General features: G+C 41.6%; 1 protein-coding gene across 8 annotated transcripts in view; it reads right to left on the reverse strand.

The window, feature by feature from the left end:
• Positions 1-17,241, reverse strand: part of DCLRE1C (DNA cross-link repair 1C) — a 116,864-nt gene that overhangs the window by 70,116 nt on the left and 29,507 nt on the right. The window lies entirely within an intron of this gene.

Below are 17,241 nucleotides of genomic sequence, written 5' to 3' on the forward strand. Positions count from 1 at the left end.
TAACTTCCTAAGTGTGAGACCCCCCAGAAGCATTCTCTTGTTCTCATATTCATCTCTGACCCCCGTCTCTGACACAGGGCTCCTAAAATCCTTGTAAATTCCTAAGTGACAAGAGGACTGGAGCATCTTTTGTTCTACTGAGGCGACTCTGGGTGAGCTCCTGGATGGGGGCTGGTCACCAAAAGATCAAGCTTGGAATTTTCAGCCCTAACCCCACATCCTCCAGAGAAGGGAGAGGGGCTAGAAATGGAGCTAATGATACGTCATGCCTAGTGACGAAGCGTCCGCAAAATCCCAATAGCAGAGCGTTCAGGCAGCTTCCCAGGGTGCGGGACAAACATCTGTACGGAGAGGGTGCCATGCCCCAACTCCACAGGGACAGAAGCTCCCGACCTTGGAAACTTCCCAGGCCTCACCCAACTTCCACGCTGGTTTCCCAGCCTCTGCTCTCGTCCCTTCCGACCCATTACCTTCACTGCAGCCAGAGTGAGCTTTCTAAACCGCAAATCCGAAAGCTGCCTCGCTGGTAAAACTCTTGGAAGTTCCCTATCATTCTGAAAATGAAGCGTCGATGCCAGGCAGTGTTCCGCATGGCCCCTTCATGACCTTGTCATTGTTTATTCCTTGGGCGTCTTCTCTGAAGCTTCCAACCTCCACACCTAATTGACCTGTTTTCAGACTGTTAAGGCTTCTCATTGGCTGCATGTGGCTCTCCCCACAAGCCAGCCTGGTGCTTTTTCCTGGTTGGCTTCCACTCTTCCTTCTTGCTCAACTGGGCCACATTTCAGAGGAAGACTTTCCTCACGGTCTCCACCGCCTCCAACCTGGGTGAGGGGTCCCTCCCCTGATAGGGCCCTTTTATTTCAGCACTTGTCACACTCTGTTTTCTCACGCCCCTTGTCTCCTTACAAGACTATGAAGTCAAGGAGGCAGAACTGCCCGTGTTTATCTGTCTTTGTGTCACTTAGCACTGAAGGTCTAGTATGGATGGGTGGGTGGATGAATGAATGAATAATACTAATACTAAACAAACTAGTAAGAATAGTACTAATGGGCTTCCCTGGTGGCCGCAGTGGTTGAGAATCTGCCTGCCAACGCAGGGGAAAACGGGTTCGAGCCCTGGTCTGGGAAGATCCCACATGCCACGGAGCGACTAGGCCCGTGAGCCACAACTACTGAGCCTGCGCGTCTGGAGCCTGTGCTCCCGCAACAAGAGAGGCCACGATAGTGAGAGGCCCGCGCACCGCGATGAAGAGTGGCCCCCCACTTGCCGCAACTAGAGAAAGCCCTCGCACAGAAACGAAGACCCAACACAGCCATAAATAAATAAATAAATAAATTTAAAAAAAAAAAAAAGAATAGTACTAATGACTAATAACTAACAAAATAGAATTCTATTGTTACAACTGAGGTAGAACTCTATGATATAAAGGTAGGAATAATTTATTACCAGAATAAGTTGGTAATAATTTATTACCAGAATAAGTTTTCCATTGGAAAATGGAATCCAAGTGGATTCCGAAATGGAAACTCTGGATAAATTTCTATTTCTTTTTTTTTTTTTTTTTTTCATTTGAAAGAGGTACACGTTCATTAAACAACATTTAGGAAATTATCCTGAGTAGGAAAAATTAAGTCACCTATGGTTTCATGCTCAAATACAAAATATATTACAATGTTGGTGTATTTCTTTCTAACCAAAAGGACTACAGCTAACATTTGAGACTCCCGAATTCTCACCGTAACCCCATATAGCACAGAGAGGTTCAGTAACTGGCCCCAGGTCACAGAGCTGGTTAGATGGTAGAGTTGGGAGATGAACTCAGCATGTTGGCTTCAAAGCCCTCACTGTACCTTTCTATTCATTCTAAACTATAGCTACCTAGACGTTTTGCATTGAGGAAAAGCTATTCTACTTTTGCTTAATTTATCTTGTTATTTTATGTCTTTCACAGAATGATTTTTTAGTGGTGTACAGAGTTCCTTTTTGTTACCACACATAATCTATAAAACAAAGATGAAAACTTTAATGAAAACTGCCCTGGGGCCACATGGATACTGACCAGCATCTTTACTGTATTGCCTTATTGCCCAGAAGGTAACAGGCAGTTTGTAGAAATCTTAGCATGATGCTTCTCAACAAGAACACAGATAAAATCCTGTAAGTGAAAAACTATCCCAACAGAGAATTTTGTGACTTGCTGGTCAAAGTGCCACATACATTAGGCTTCTCACTACTGCCAATTCTGGCATGAGAAGGGATTTCTGAAGGGGTTCTCAGCAGGCATGAGGTCAAAATGTTCTTAAATTCAGAGAAGTGGAAATTAAATTCCTCTCTGCCTTTCTATCTCATGAGAAAAACAGCTTTCTTCATTCTGATACCTATCAAGGAAGGAAAGTATTGATCTCGTTCAGCGATTTTACTGACTTTGGATTTTGTATTTAGCAAGAATAATTGCTAGAAATCAGTGGTTCCTGACTTTTTAAGGGTCATAAGTTCAGATTTCTGGATGTACTTAATCAAGATACTGGGTGACAGAAAGGGTCAAATCCTTTCCTGAGTTAAAAATCTAGGCATATAAGCATGACCGACTCCTTCTTTTTCTTTACCATTAACATATGCATAGAAAGAAAGCGGTAGAGGATAAGGAAGGAAAGAAGAGAGGGAGGAAGAGAGGGCAGGGGGAGGGGAGAGGTGTGGACATCGTAAAGGAGACAGACAGACAGACAGACAGGGACAGGTAATGTGGAAATTTAGGGAAAGCTGCTGGCGGTGGGAGCCTGCTGGCTGTTCATCAAAGCCCCTCCTCTTAGTTAAGTGAGCTGGGGACAGATAGCCACCCATGGCCCTAAGGAGCGTATGGACCTTTTCTAACTCAAGGAGGGCTGCCCCTCCCAATAATCCTTCGCACGTGGAACTGCTAGTAGAGAAAGAGGTGAAGAAATTTTTACAGGAGCCACGGAAGGCAAGGAACTCCAAAAGAAAAGGCAGTGACGGGAGAAGGCCAAGGCCCTCCTGGGGTCTAATGGTGGTGAAGGAAAGCTAGCCCGTGGCAGAGTGTGCTGAGGCCGGAAGCAGCCTGCGGCCTGCCATCTTGGTCTGGTAGGTACTCTCCACGATGGACGAATGACTTGTCATCCTGGGAGTGCCCACCCTGGGTACCACTGCAGCCGTTGCTGACACTGCAGAGTGTCTGAGGCTGTAGAGTCAGTTTTCCACTGGGAAGCCCTGAGAGTTGAAAAGCTGGGGTCCTTCGTTCACCTTGCTGGAAGCAGGAGTTGAGGAGGAGCCGGGAGAGAATGCAGCGAGGGAAGGCGCCGCACCTTCTAGGAACGTGGAGAAAAGCAACCGGAGGGAAAAGGAGGCCACAGACCAGAGAAAGCTTGGCCTGTTGGAGCAGTGACGTTCCAAATCCTGGGAATGGCACCAACTACACCATCTTCCATGCCCTGTTTTTCTTCCGAGTCTAAAGCATCTCATCCTTTCTTTTTGTGGGGCTGGGTTGAGGCCCCAGGAGGAGGTACGGAGGTAGAACTGACCCGGTGGGGCGGAAGGAACCACAGGCGCATCGCATACCATTTTCCAACTTGGCAAGTCATGAAATCGAAGAATGTCAGAACTAAAAGGAGCCTTGGAGACCGCATGGCCCAGCACCCCTCCTTTCCTCGTTCATACTGTCCTCGGATCTCACACCCATCCCCTGAGGCAGTGGAGGAAATCCAGGCCCACAGAGGTGTGTGGTTTGCCACTGCCTCAGGGTGGCTGAGATGGGAGAAGGAGCCCAGACTCCTCCAGCTCCCCACGGTGGTGTCGGCTCGGGTGGGGGAGGCCGCTAAGTAAACACTGCAGATGCACCTTTCAAGAGGCCCTCGTCTGGGGAATTCCCCGGTGGCCCAGTGGTTAGGACTCCGAGATTTCACTGCGGAGGGCATGGGTACGATCCCTGGTTGGGGAATTAAGATCCCACAAGCCAGGAGGTGCGACGCCAAAAAAAGAAAATGTACAGTTAATCAGCCTGTTCTGGAGGCTGATTACCACGGATTACCACTCCATCCCAGCAGACTGAAAAATCAACAGTTCTTCTGAGATCCCTAAGGGAGGGAGGCAAGGACACAGGACAAACTGCTGCCCCCAAGGTTGGAGAGACAGCTTCTGGGAGCAGAGACTCACGCGTGGAAACCTCCATGGGAGCCGGCGCTCAGGCAGGAACCCCTGGACCGCGGTTCACAGAGCCCTGGAGGCTACACGTGGCCAAGCCGGGAGTTACGAGCCCAGTCACAGGGGCTCCCACGCTTGTGCGAGTTTTACCCCCAGGAGCGCAGTCAGGTTCCCACAGAAGAGAGCGGCGAAAAATCCCCTCGTGCTTCTGGTAGAGGGAGGGGAAGAGGAATCATTTCTGAAATCGGCCAGACGTTCTGTGCTGCTTAACAAGGCCTGTCCTCAGCAGAAACTAGTCAACCAGAGCCTAAGCAGCTGGGCTACGGTCAGAGCGTAACTAATCTGGGGGAAAGAAATACCTGGCTCCAGCCCCCGTTAGCCATCTGTTCACTTCTGTGAGCTCACGGTCCAGGGGCGCAGGCTCACTAAAAGCCTGAGGCCGGATCACAGGACCCTGCAATGCCTCCTGCCCCACACGCCTCACCACCGCATGACCAAAGGCCTACTTACAGCAGCTCCTTTTACCCAGGACATCACGTCTGGCTATCAAGAAAAAACTGCAAGGCGTTCCAAAAGGCCAAAAACGCAGTTGGAAAAGATACAGCAAGCATCAGAGCCAGACGTGGCAGGGACGGTGGAATGATCGGGCCTGGGATTTGAAACAACTATGATTAATATGCTAAGGGCTCAAATGGACAGAGTAGACAGCATAGGAGAACAGACGGGCAATGTAAGCAGAGATGAAATCCTAAGAAAGAACCGAGAAGAATCAAAAACGCTGTGACAGAAATGAAGAATGTCTTTGATGGGCTTATTAGTAGACTGCACGTGGCTGAGGACAGAATCTCTGAGCTTGAGGATATAGCAGTGGAAACCTCAGAGGCCCCCTAAACCTGAAAAGCAAAGAGAACAAAGATGGAAAAAACAGAACAGAACGTCTGAGGACTGTGGGAAAACTATGGAGAATATAATATATGTGTAATGGGAGCACCAGAAGGAGAAGAGAGAAAGAAACAGAAGAAATATTTGAAACAATAATGACTGAGGATTTCCCCAAGTCAACAGCAGGTGCTAACCCACAGGTCCAAGAAGCTCAGAGAACACCAAACAGGATAAATGCCCCCAAAACGGCACCTTGGCAAATCAGTTTCAAACTACAGAAAATCAAAGATGAAAAGAGCCAGAGAGGAAAAATTACCTTACCTGTAGAAGAACAAAGGACCGAATAATAAATAAGAACATCGATTTCCCTACATCTTTGCCAGCCCTGAAATATAACCATACTTTTTCATCCCCAACAATCTGAAAGGTAGAAAAAAATCTCACTGTAGATTTAATGTTCCTTTATTTAACCAGGAGTGGGGCTACATATCTTTTCATGTGTTTATAGGCCATTTATATTTTTCCACGAATAGCTCATTCATATCCTTTTTCCATTTTCCATCTTTTAAAAAAATGATTTGTAGGTGCCCTTTATAAAAGCATGGATAGAACCTGTCATTTATTAAGAATTTTTACTTTGGGCACTTTAATCTCATTTAATCCTCACAACAGGCCTATGAGAGATACTACCCTCTGCTTATATTCCATTGCCTAGTTTGTTGTCTATTGTTCAGACTGCAAATACTTTACCCAGTTTAGTTTTTAGCATTCAGCTTAATTTATGGTATTTTCTCCTTTATAGACACTTAAAATTTTTATGGGGTCTAGTATTTAAAATTTTCCCTTATGGCTTTATGGCTATCTTGCTTAGAAAGTCTTCCCAATTCCAAAATTACATAAGTATCCTCCTATAACCTTTTCTCTTTTAGCTTTATAACTTTTGGGGGAAAATATTTAGCTTTCTAATTCATTTAGAGTAAAATGCGTACAGGGGGTCTACACGGGCAGACTTCATTCCCTGGTGGCCTCTTCAGCAAATATGCAGCCCATTTCTCCTGAGCTGTCCACGGACAGTGGAGCATCTGAATGGGGCAAAGGAATGGTCCAGGAATCCTGCATGCCCACAGCTCCTGGGCCTGAAGTCTCTACATTTGGGAGGCACTGAACTTAAGCGGCCTCTTCATTGTAAGTGCTGGTCTTTACTCTGTTTGACAACAACTCTGCCCGAGAACAAGACTTCTCCAAGCTGTACGGCCAAGGCAGGGAGCCAAAGGCCAAGCCCGCAGTCTGGCTGGCTCAGGAGAGGCCCACCCCAGCCCTCGGGGCAAACAGCAGGTGTAGGGGTCTCTGGCAACTTGACTCATATTGGAGAGATTCCAGGAGAACACACTGGATGTACTAAAAGTCACCGAGAGGGGATGCGGTGGTAGGTTTGAAGGGCAGGTTCTCAGAGAATTCGCCAATCTCATGTGTCTGTAGCACGACCACCCTGCACTCTGGCAAAAATGGTCAGCTCACTAAAAAAAAAAAAAAAAAAAAAAAAAAGAAAGCTGGAGTCTTAAATACCTCCCTATAAAGTTGCACTTGTAGGTGGTTTTTTGAGACCCTCAGCCAACACGGTCCTGCTGAGATTGTGTCTACACCACTGTCCAGAGTGCAGGGCCCAGGCTGCGGCAAAGGGCCCTCTTCCTGAGGGGGCTTCTTGCTCACTTTTCCTCCTAATTTCCTGGCTGCCCCTTCCAAGCTTCCCTTGGGTTCGATACTAGTGAATCCCGGAGCTCTGTCCTCACCCATTTTCTTGTCGCTCTTAACCTGAAACCCACTGACCCTTACAGAATCTATGGGTGGGTTTGAGAGAGGGCGTCCACAACCCTCACCTCCACTCCCACAATGGCACCAGGCACCAATACAATAAATAGGCATGGGCATTTCTTCTAGAAAGAGGGTCCGCAGTACATGTCTGATATGGCGTGGAGTCTCTTACGCCTCCCAGCCTCCACTCCCAGTCGAGACCACTGTTCTCCGTTCTCTCCAGGCCTTCTCATGCCCTCCCCTTGAGGCAGACAATCCCCAAATCTACTCCCAGACACGCTCCTGGGATCCGGATCCCTACAGCCAAATACTCCCTGGAAACCCCCCCACAGACGCCTCACAGATACCTTAAGAATCCAAAACTAAACACACCACCTTTCCCCCAAATCCACTCCTCCTGTTTTCTGTCTCTAGAAATGACATCACCACACACCCCGTCTGCTGCCTAAGCCAGAAAGCTGGGAGTCATCCTGTTTGTAGCTCTCCCACACTCCTCATATCTAATAAATCACCAAATCCCATGGACTCCAGGGGTGGAAGCAGCTGTGGCACACAATGCACAGTGCAGAGTGTGGTGGCGTGTACTGGGGTTTCAGAGCACAGCTTCTGGAGCCAGACTACCTGGGTCTACTCCTTACCAACATGTGTCTTTTACTCACTTAACATCTCTGTGCCTTAGTTTCTTCATTTTCAAAATGTAGATAATAATAATACCTTGGGAATTCCCCAGCAGTCCAGTGGTTAGGACTCCGTGCTTCCACTGCAGGGGGCATGGGTTCAATCCCAGGTCAGGGAACCAAGATCCCACAAGCCTCACAGTGCAGCCAAAAAAATAAATAAAATAAAATAATAATATAATTTTATAATATTTTATAATAATAAAATAACAATAATAATACCTTTATCATGTGGGGAGAAGAATGTCCACATAATTGTGAAAATTAAGACTTAATACAGGGACTTCCCTGGTGGTGCAGTGGTTAAGAATCCGCCTGCCAATGCAGGGAACACGGGTTCAAGCCCTGGGCCGGGAAGATCCCACATGCCACGGAGCAACTAAGCCCGTGCGCCACAACTACTGAGCCTGCACTCTGGAGCCCACGAGCCACAACTACTGAGCTCATGTGCCACAACTACTGAGAAGCCACCACAATGAGAAACCCGCGCACCGCAATGAAGAGTAGCCCCCGCTCGCCACAACCAGAGAAAGCCCGTGCACAGCAACGAAGACCCAACACAGCCAAAAATAAATAAATAAAATAAAATAAATTTATAAAAAAAAAAACTCAATACATATTAAAAGCATGAGTGATGCCTGGCCCTTAGTAACTGTTCTTTAAGTGTTTCCTAATGTTAGGATTACCCCAAGTATCACCCTTTCTCTCCTAGGTCATTACAAGAGCCTCCTAACTTTCTCTTTGCCGTGACCTTGTAGTCAGAGCCATCATCCTGAAAGGTGATTCTGGTCAGTGTACCTTTCCATGGAATCTCACCGTTCTTAAGATCAAGTCCCAAATCTTTCAAATTGCTTGCTCACAAGGTCATTCACAATCTGTCTCCTACTTATACCCTTGCTTGTTCTTCCACCATCTTCCCATCCACGCTCTGCCCTCCATCCATATACAAATCCAAATCCTTTCAGTTTCTGAATTGACCATGCACCATCTCACTTCTGGGGCTAAGGCACCTGTTGTTCTTTCTGCCTTGTTCTCTGGCACTCCATCCTCCATGCCTTCTTTTCCACTGCCTAGCTGGTAGCTAGTCATCTTTCAGAACTTGTTTCTTCTGTGCCAGAGCCTGGCAGTGAATATTTTACATTTGAAATTATTTTAAAATCATAAGAGTAATATCTTCTTAGATATGTCTCATACATACAGTATTTAACCAAAACTGACAATTTTGCATCATACCTAGAGAATTCAGTCCATTAATATGTAATATAAAACACAGTCACCGATATTTGGGGTTTAAATCTGCTACCTTGTATTTTCTGCTTGTTTTACCTGTTCTATGTTTTTCCTTACTTTTCTCCTTTCTTTCTGATTCACTAAACATTCCTCTCTTCCAGTTTGGGTGGCATATCATGTGTTTCTGTTCTTTTAAAGACTTGCCTTAGAAATTAAAACATGCATATTTATTAAACTCTAAATTAAAAAAAACCTCAAAGATACTATAAGGAAATTCCTTTACTTGCTCCTGACATATACATTATTTTTTGTTCAATATTTAATTCCATATATATTTTAAGGCCAACTAGAAATTACAATTATTATTTTATGCAATTAATGTTTATTTACATTTGCTCACATATTTACCACTGTGTTTTTTATTCCTTCTTGCATCTCAAATCTTCCATCTGCAGTCATTTACTTTCTGCCCAAAGTATGTATTTCCTTTAAACTTTCATTTAGTGAATGTCTTCCAGGTGGCAAACTTAGTTTAAAAGACATTTGAAAATGTCTTTACTTTGCCCTGCTTCTTTTGTTTATAGAAGTATAGTTGATTTACAATATTATATTAGTTTCAGGTGAACAGCATAGTGATTCAGTATTTTTGCAGATTATACTTCATTTTAAGTTATCACAAGATAATGGCTATAATTCCCTGTGCTATACAATATACCCTTGTTGCTTTCTACTTTATACACAGTAGTTTGTATCTCTTAATCCTATACCCCTAATTTGTTCCTCCCCCTTCCCTCTCCCCTTTGGTAACCCCAAAGTTTGTTTTCTATATCTGTGGGTCTGTTTCTGTTTTGAATATACATTCATTTGTATTATTTTTTAGATTCCACATATAAGTCATATCATACAGTGTTTGTCTTTCTCTGTCTGACTTATTTCACTAAGCATAATATTCTCTATGTCCATTCATGTTGCTGCAAATGGCAACATGAATTTCATTCTTTTTTATGGCTGAGTAATATTCCATTGTGATATATATTATACACATACACACACACACACATATATATCATATCTTCTTTAACCATTTGCCTGTTCATGGGCACTTGGGTTGCTTCCATGTCTTCTCAATTGTAAATAGTACTGCTATGAACACTGGGATGGATGCAGCTTTTCAAATTAATGTTTTCATTTTTTCCAGATATATATGCTGGATCATATGGTAGCTCTATGGACGAACCTCTGTACTGTTTTCCATAGTGGCTGCACCAATTTACATTTCCACCAACAGTGTACAAGGGATCCCTTTTCTCCACATCCTTACCAACATTTGTTATTTGTAGACTTTTTGATGACAGCCATTCTGACAGATGTGATGTGATATTGCATTGTTGTTTTGATTTGTATTTCTCTAATAATTAGTGATGCTGAACATCTTTTCATGTGCCTTTTAGCCATCTGTATGTCTTCTTTGGAAAAATGTCTACTCAGTTCTTCTGCCCATTTGTTGATTCGGTGGTTTTTTTGTTTTTGTTTTTGTTTTTGATACTGAGTTGTATAAGCTATTTATATATTTTGGATATTAACCCCTTGTCAGTCACATCATTTGCAAATATTTTCTCCCATTCCATAGACTGTGTTTTCATTTTGTCAATGGTTTCCTTTGCTATGCAAAAGCTTTTAAGTTTAATTAGTTCCCATTTGTTTGTTTTTGCTTTTATTTCTTTTGCCTTAGGAGACAGATCCAATAGTTATTGCTACGATTTATGTCAAGGAGTGTTCCACCTATGTTATCTTCTAGGAGTTTCGTGGTTTCAGGTCTTACATTTAGATCAATAAACGATTTTGAGTTTACTTTGTGTGAAGGACTGTTCTGATCTCATTGTTTTACATGTAGCTGTCCAGTTTTCCCAGCCCCACTTGTTGGAGAGACTGTCTTTTCTCCATTGTATTTTCTTGCCTCCTTTGCTGTAGATTGTTTGACCATAGGTGTGTGGGTTTATTTCTGGGCTCTCTATTCTGTTCCATTCATCTACGTGTCTGTTTTTGTGCCAATACCATGCTGTTTTGAATACTGTAGCTTTGTAGTATAGCCTGAAGTCTGGGAGGGTGATGCCTCCAGCTTTGTTCTTTTTTGTCAAGATTGCTTTGGCAATTCAGGGTCTTTTGTGGTTGCATATGAATTTTAGGATTATTTGTTCTAGTTATCTGAGAAATGTCATGGGTATTCTGATAGGGATTGCATTAAATCTGCAGATTGCCTTGGGTAGTGTGAGCATTTTAACAATATTAATCCTTTCAATCCAAAAGTATGGGATAGCTTTCCATTTCTTTGTATCATATTCAATTTCCTTCATCAATGTTTTATAGTTTTCAGAGTATAGGTCTTTCACCTCTTTGGTTAAGTTTATCCCTAGGTATTTTGGTTTTTTTTGATGTGATTTTAAGTGGGATTTTTTTTTTACTTTCTCTTTCTGATATTTCATTATTAGTGTATAGAAATGCAACAGATTTTTGTACATTAATCTTGTATCCTGCAACCTTGCTGAATTCATTTATTAGTTCTAAGTTTTTGGGTGGAGACTTTAGGGTTTACTACATAAAGTATCATGTTATCTGCAAATAGTGACAGTTTTACCTCTTCTTTTCCAATTTGGATATATTTTACTTCTTTTTCTTATCTGATTGCTGTGGCTCAGACTCCCTAATAATACTATGTTAAACAGAAGTGGCAAGAGTAGGCATCCTTGTCTTGTTCTTGAATTTAGTGGGGAACACTTAGCTTTTTACCATCAAGTATGATATTGGCTGTGGGTTTGTTGTAAATGGTCTTTATTATGTTGAGATATGTTCCCTCTATACCCATTTCAATGAGAGTTATATCATAAATGGATGTTGAATTTTGTCTGTTGCTTTTTCTGCATCTATTGAGATGATTATGTGATTTTTATCCTTCCTTTTGTTAATGTGATGTATCACACTGATTGATTTGGGAATGTTGAACCATCCTTGTTACCCTGGAATAAATCCAACTTGATCATGGTGTATGATCTTTTCAATATGTTGTTGGATTTTGTTTGCTAACACTTTGTTGAGGATTTTTGCATCTATATTCATCAAAAATATCAGTCTATAATTTTCTTTTTTGTAGTGTCTTTGTCTGGTTTTGGTATCAGGGTAATGATGGCCTCCTCAAATAAATTTGGGGGTGTTCCATCCTCTTCAATTTTTGGATAGTTTGAGAAGGATTGGTATTGGTTCTTCTTTATAGGTTTGGTCTAATTCCCTTGTGAAGCTGTCTGGTCCTGGACTTTTGTTTGCTGGCAGTTTTTTAAATTACAAATTTATTTTCACCTCTAGTGATCGGTCTGTTCAAATCATCTGTTTCTTCTTGACTCAGTCTTGGCATATTGTATGTTTCTAGAAATGTGTCCATTTCTTCTAGGTTATCCATTGTGTTGGCATATAACTGTTCATAGAATTCTCTTATAATTTTTTGTATTTCTGTGGTATTGGTTGTTATTTATCCTCATTCATTTCTTATTTTGTTTATTCGGGTCCTCTCTCTTTTCTTCTTGGTGAGCCTGGCTAAAGGGTTATCAATTTTGTTTATCTTTTCAAAAAACAGCTCTTGGTTTCATTGATCTTTTCTATTTTTCGATCTCCATTTTATTTATTTCCTTTCTGATCTTTATTATTTCCTTCCTTCTGCTGACTTTGGGCTTTGTTCTTCTGTTTCTAATTCTTTTAGGTGGTAGGTTAAGTTGTTTATTTGAAATTTTTCTTGTTTCTTGGGAAGGCCTGTATCACTATAAACTTCCCTCTCAGAACTGCTTTTCTTGCATGTCATAGATTCCAGAAAGTTGTGTTTCCATTTTCATTTGTCTTGAGGTATTTTCTGATTTCCTCTTTGATTTCATTACTGACTTATTGGGTTTTTAGTAGCATGTTGATTAGTCTCCTCCACATGTTTGTTCTTTTCCCATTTTTCTTTGGTAGTTGATTTCTAGTTTCATACCATGTGGTTGGAAAAAATGATTGATATAATTTCTATCCTCTTAAATTTGTTGAGGCTTGTTTTGTGGCCTAGTATGTGATCTATCCTGGAGACCGTTCCATGTGCACTTAAAAAGAATATGTTTTCTGCTGATTTTGGCTGCAATGTCCTATAGATATCCATTAAGTCCAACTGGCCTATTTGTCATTTAAGACTACTGTTGCCTGATTTTCTGTCTGGATGATCTGTCCATTGATGTCAGAGGGTATTAAGGCCTCCTACTATTATTTTTTTTCATTACTAACAGTGTTTTTATTTACAAAGAATTATTTTTATTTGGCTGTTTGGAAAACCACTAACATTTTTCACTTTAGTAAACATTAAATAATAAACAAGATGTTATACAGTACTTTGGATAACTTCTTCCATCAGTGTAGTGCAATGTATTATGGGCACCTAAAAGTGAAATTTTCTATTATTTTCCCCTTTCATCTCCAGCTGTGCAGTTATATGACCAAAAAGGAAATGAATCATTAAAAAATGGATCTAAAGCCATATTTTCTGGCCCCTACTCAAAGGCTTACTGATTTATATTCCCCCTCGGCCCTGCCTCCACTGAATTAAATGATGAAAGACGTTCTACTGTATCTATTGTCCCAAAAACAATACCATTTTGTGGGACTTGGGAGATTCCAATTGATAAGAGAAACTTATACCATTAGGTGAAGGAAAGGTCCTGGCAGTGGTGTTGGGCATGGCGCTCTTTTTCTGTAGCCAAGTTAAGTTGTCACACACGTTGCAGAGGGAATGCACCATATAAATATCTCTCTCAACTTTGTTCTTTGCTATGGTCTCTTTAAAAACCTGAAATATCATCCATTAAGTAAGTGAAAGCGTTATACCCTTACCAAGAAAAAAAATACACACCACCACATTAGGACATTATTGAGATATTAAAATATCTGCCCATCATACTCTTGGAATAAATAGATTTTTAAATTTTGTCTTTTTTTTGTTTTTGTTTGTTTGTTTGCTTTAATACTGCTGGGTATGCCATAAAGGGAGAGACATTTTCATGAGCTCAACATTTGGTGGTTTCCCCCTTTTGATTCCTCTCTATTAGGAAGCCAAGAGGGAAATACCTATATTAGACCTTAGCCTAGTCCAAGTTACTTAGTTCTGGAATTTTCATTACATAGTAATAGGATCAAAACATCTTTGGGGAGATGCTGTAATCTGTCACTCTACCTTAAGGTAAGAACATCTTTAACCATCTTAAATAGAAAAAATGTTATCAAAATTTTTAAAACCCTCAAAAAAATTCACACTTTTTTTAAAACAAAGGATTCTAAATTAACAGAATTAGATTCTAATTTAAATTAGATTCTAATTTAACAGAATTAGTCCCTGCCAGGAAAGGAACAGAGCCAGCCCTGAGGTCTTGTGCTCCAGCAATTTGGGAGCAGACCCACTCCTGCCAGGGCGGTGATGGCCATGGAGCAGAAGGAAACCCTGCCTCACACCCTGTGCCGGCTCCATCTCCTCCATCTCCAGCCACACTCCCTACCAAGAGGAGAGCTGCCGGCACACACTGAGGAAGGACATGACTGATGTCCTCATAAAATCCAGCCCTCCCACAAAGGCTACTGAGAAGATCATATGGCTTCTATTCCTTAATTTGTTAATATGGTGTCTCACATTGATTAATTTGTGTATATTGAAGAATCCTTGCATTCCTGAAATAAATCCCACTTGATCATGGTGTATGATCCTTTTAATGTGTTAGATTCTGTTTGCTAGTATTTTATTGAGAATTTTTGCGTCTATGTTCATTAGTGATATCTGTCTATAATTTTCTTTTTTTGTTATATCTTTGTCTGGTTTTGGTATCAGGGTGATGGTGGTCTCATAGAACGAATTTGGGAGTGTTCCTCCCTCTGCACTTTTTTGGAAGAGTTTGAGAAGGATCGGTGTTAGCTCTTCTCTAAATGTTTGATAGAATTTGCCTGTGAAGCCTTCTGGTCCTGGACTTTTGTTTGTTGGACGATTTTAAATTTCAGTTTCAATTTCATCACTTGTGATAGGTCTATTTATATTTCCCAATTCTTCCTGGTTCAGTCTCCAGGAGGTCCTCATCTCAGCACCAAGACCTGGCTCTACCCAACAGCCTACAAACTCCAGTGCTGAAAGCCTCAGGCCAAACAACCAGTAAGACAGGCACACAATCCCACCCATCAAAAAAAAAAAAAAAAAAGACAAAAAAAATGGGTCACAGATGAAGGAACAAGGTAAAAACCTACAAGACCAAATAAATGAAGAGGAAATAGGCAACCTACCTGAACAAGAATTCAGAGTAATGACAGTAAAGATGATCCAGAATCTCAGAAATAGAATGGAGGCATGGATCAAGAAAATACAAGAAATGTTTAACAAAGATCTAGAAGAACTAAAGAACAAACAGAGATGAGCAACACAATAATTGAAATGAAAAATACACTAGAAGGAATCAATAACAGAATAAGAGAGGCAGAAGAACAAATAAGTGAGCTGGAAGACAGAATAGTGGAAATAACTGCCAAGGAGCAGAATAAAAAAAAGAATGAAAAGAATTGAAGACAATCTCAGAGACCTGTGGGACAACACTAAATGCACCAACATTCGAATTATAGGGGTCCCAGAAGAAGAAGAGAAAAAGAAAGGGTCTGAGAAAATATCTGAAGAGGTTATAGTCGAAAACCTCCCTAACATGGGAAAGGAAATAGCCACCCAAGTCCAGGAAGCACAGCGAGTCCCATACAGGATAAAACCTGGGAGAAACACACCAAGACACATATTAATCAAACTAATAAAAATTAAATTCAAAGAAAAAATATTAAAAGGCCCTAGATGTATTTTTTTAAATTAATTAATTAATTAATTTATTTATTTATTTTTGGCTGTGTTGGGTCTTCGTTTCTGTGCGAGGGCTTCCTCTAGTTGCGGCGAGCAGGGGCCACTCTTCATCGCGGTGCGCGGGCCTCTCACTGTCGTGGCCTCTCTTGTTGCGGAGCACAGGCTCCAGACGCGCAGGCTCAGTAGTTGTGGCTCACGGGCCTAGTTGCTCCGTGGCATGAGGGATCTTCCCAGACCAGGGCTCGAACCCGTGTCCCCTGCATTAGCAGGCAGATTCTCAACCACTGCGCCACCAGGGAAGCCCCCCCTAGATGTATTTTTAATGCATTTGTTGGGGGAGGTGAGCTTTACATCCTCTCACTCCACCATCTTAATCTCTCTCAAGCCTGATTCTTCTAGTTTTCCCTGCTTAAGAGCTGTTTTGAGAATTCTAATTTGGCAGTTTTTCTTTTAGCACTTGAAGAGATTATTAGACTCTCTTCTAGCTTTCCAGTCTAACTGCTATTCCTTCCAAGATAATAGTCCATCCCCAGTTCCTCACCCTCCTGGCTTTTAATATTTGCCCTTTGTCTTTGTCTGTTTTCTAATTTCATCATAATGAACTTATATGTAGATTTCTTTCTTTTTAATCTATTCTGCTAGGAGTTTGCTAGGTATCTTTTCCTTTTGGACTGGTAGTATGTATCAGTTCTGGAAAAATCGAAGCCATTATCTCTTGAATATTGTCTCTATCTCATTCCCTCTCTTCTTTCCTCTGAAATTCCAATCAAATAGATGTTTCTACTGGTTTCCTCTTGAGGACAGAGTCACTATCACTTTTAACTGAGGATACCTCCAAATGTTGAGAAATGACACAGGACTTAAATGATGAGCCCTCAAAAAAATGTCTCTTGAGTAAATTTAAACACTCCTCTTAAGTATCATTGATCACCAGATGTGCCAAGTCAAAAATCAGATGACATCAGAAAGAAGAATAAGTTTTACCTATTTCAGCTAGAAAGAGCTGAAGGAATTTAGCCTAGTTTTATTGAAGTCCTGTAGCCCTCAACAATAGTCTTCGGTCATAAACACAGAAAATGGGTATCCAACCTCTGAGCGCTGATTTTTCTTGGTAGAAGAAGGCATCTTTTCCTGCATTTTATCTCATTTTCTAAGAAGTCAGTGAAATCCTAATGAGTCATCTGCGTGGTTCTTCTGAGAATTTGATTTCTCCAGGCCATTCTTACTAAGAAAATAGTCTGAGTGACAAGACGATTCCCCACCTCAGTGAACTTTATTCCATTAGTTAAGCAAGTCTTTCAGTTCCTCCAAGGGCCATGCACTGCCCTATAAGAAGTCAGGAGGCTGAGAGATCAGCCTGGCCTCCCGGGAACACTTCTGAGGTTCATAGCTGAGTAATCTGAAGCCTTGACATGATTCAAGGAGCTTCTAGGAAGTAAAAGGATAAAACCCACTCTAAATGACAGATCTGGGGGTAATTCTTCATTTCTTTTCTGAATATTTGCAGCTTGCGAGCTGGAAGTTGGGCAGAGCAGTGAAGTCTTTCGTAGACTTCCCAACTCTTCCTTAAGATTTAAAATTTTATAAATACCTAG

This window comes from Balaenoptera borealis, assembly GCF_965194805.1.
Source record: "Balaenoptera borealis genome assembly, chromosome: 3".
Taxonomy (NCBI): Eukaryota; Metazoa; Chordata; class Mammalia; order Artiodactyla; family Balaenopteridae; genus Balaenoptera; species Balaenoptera borealis.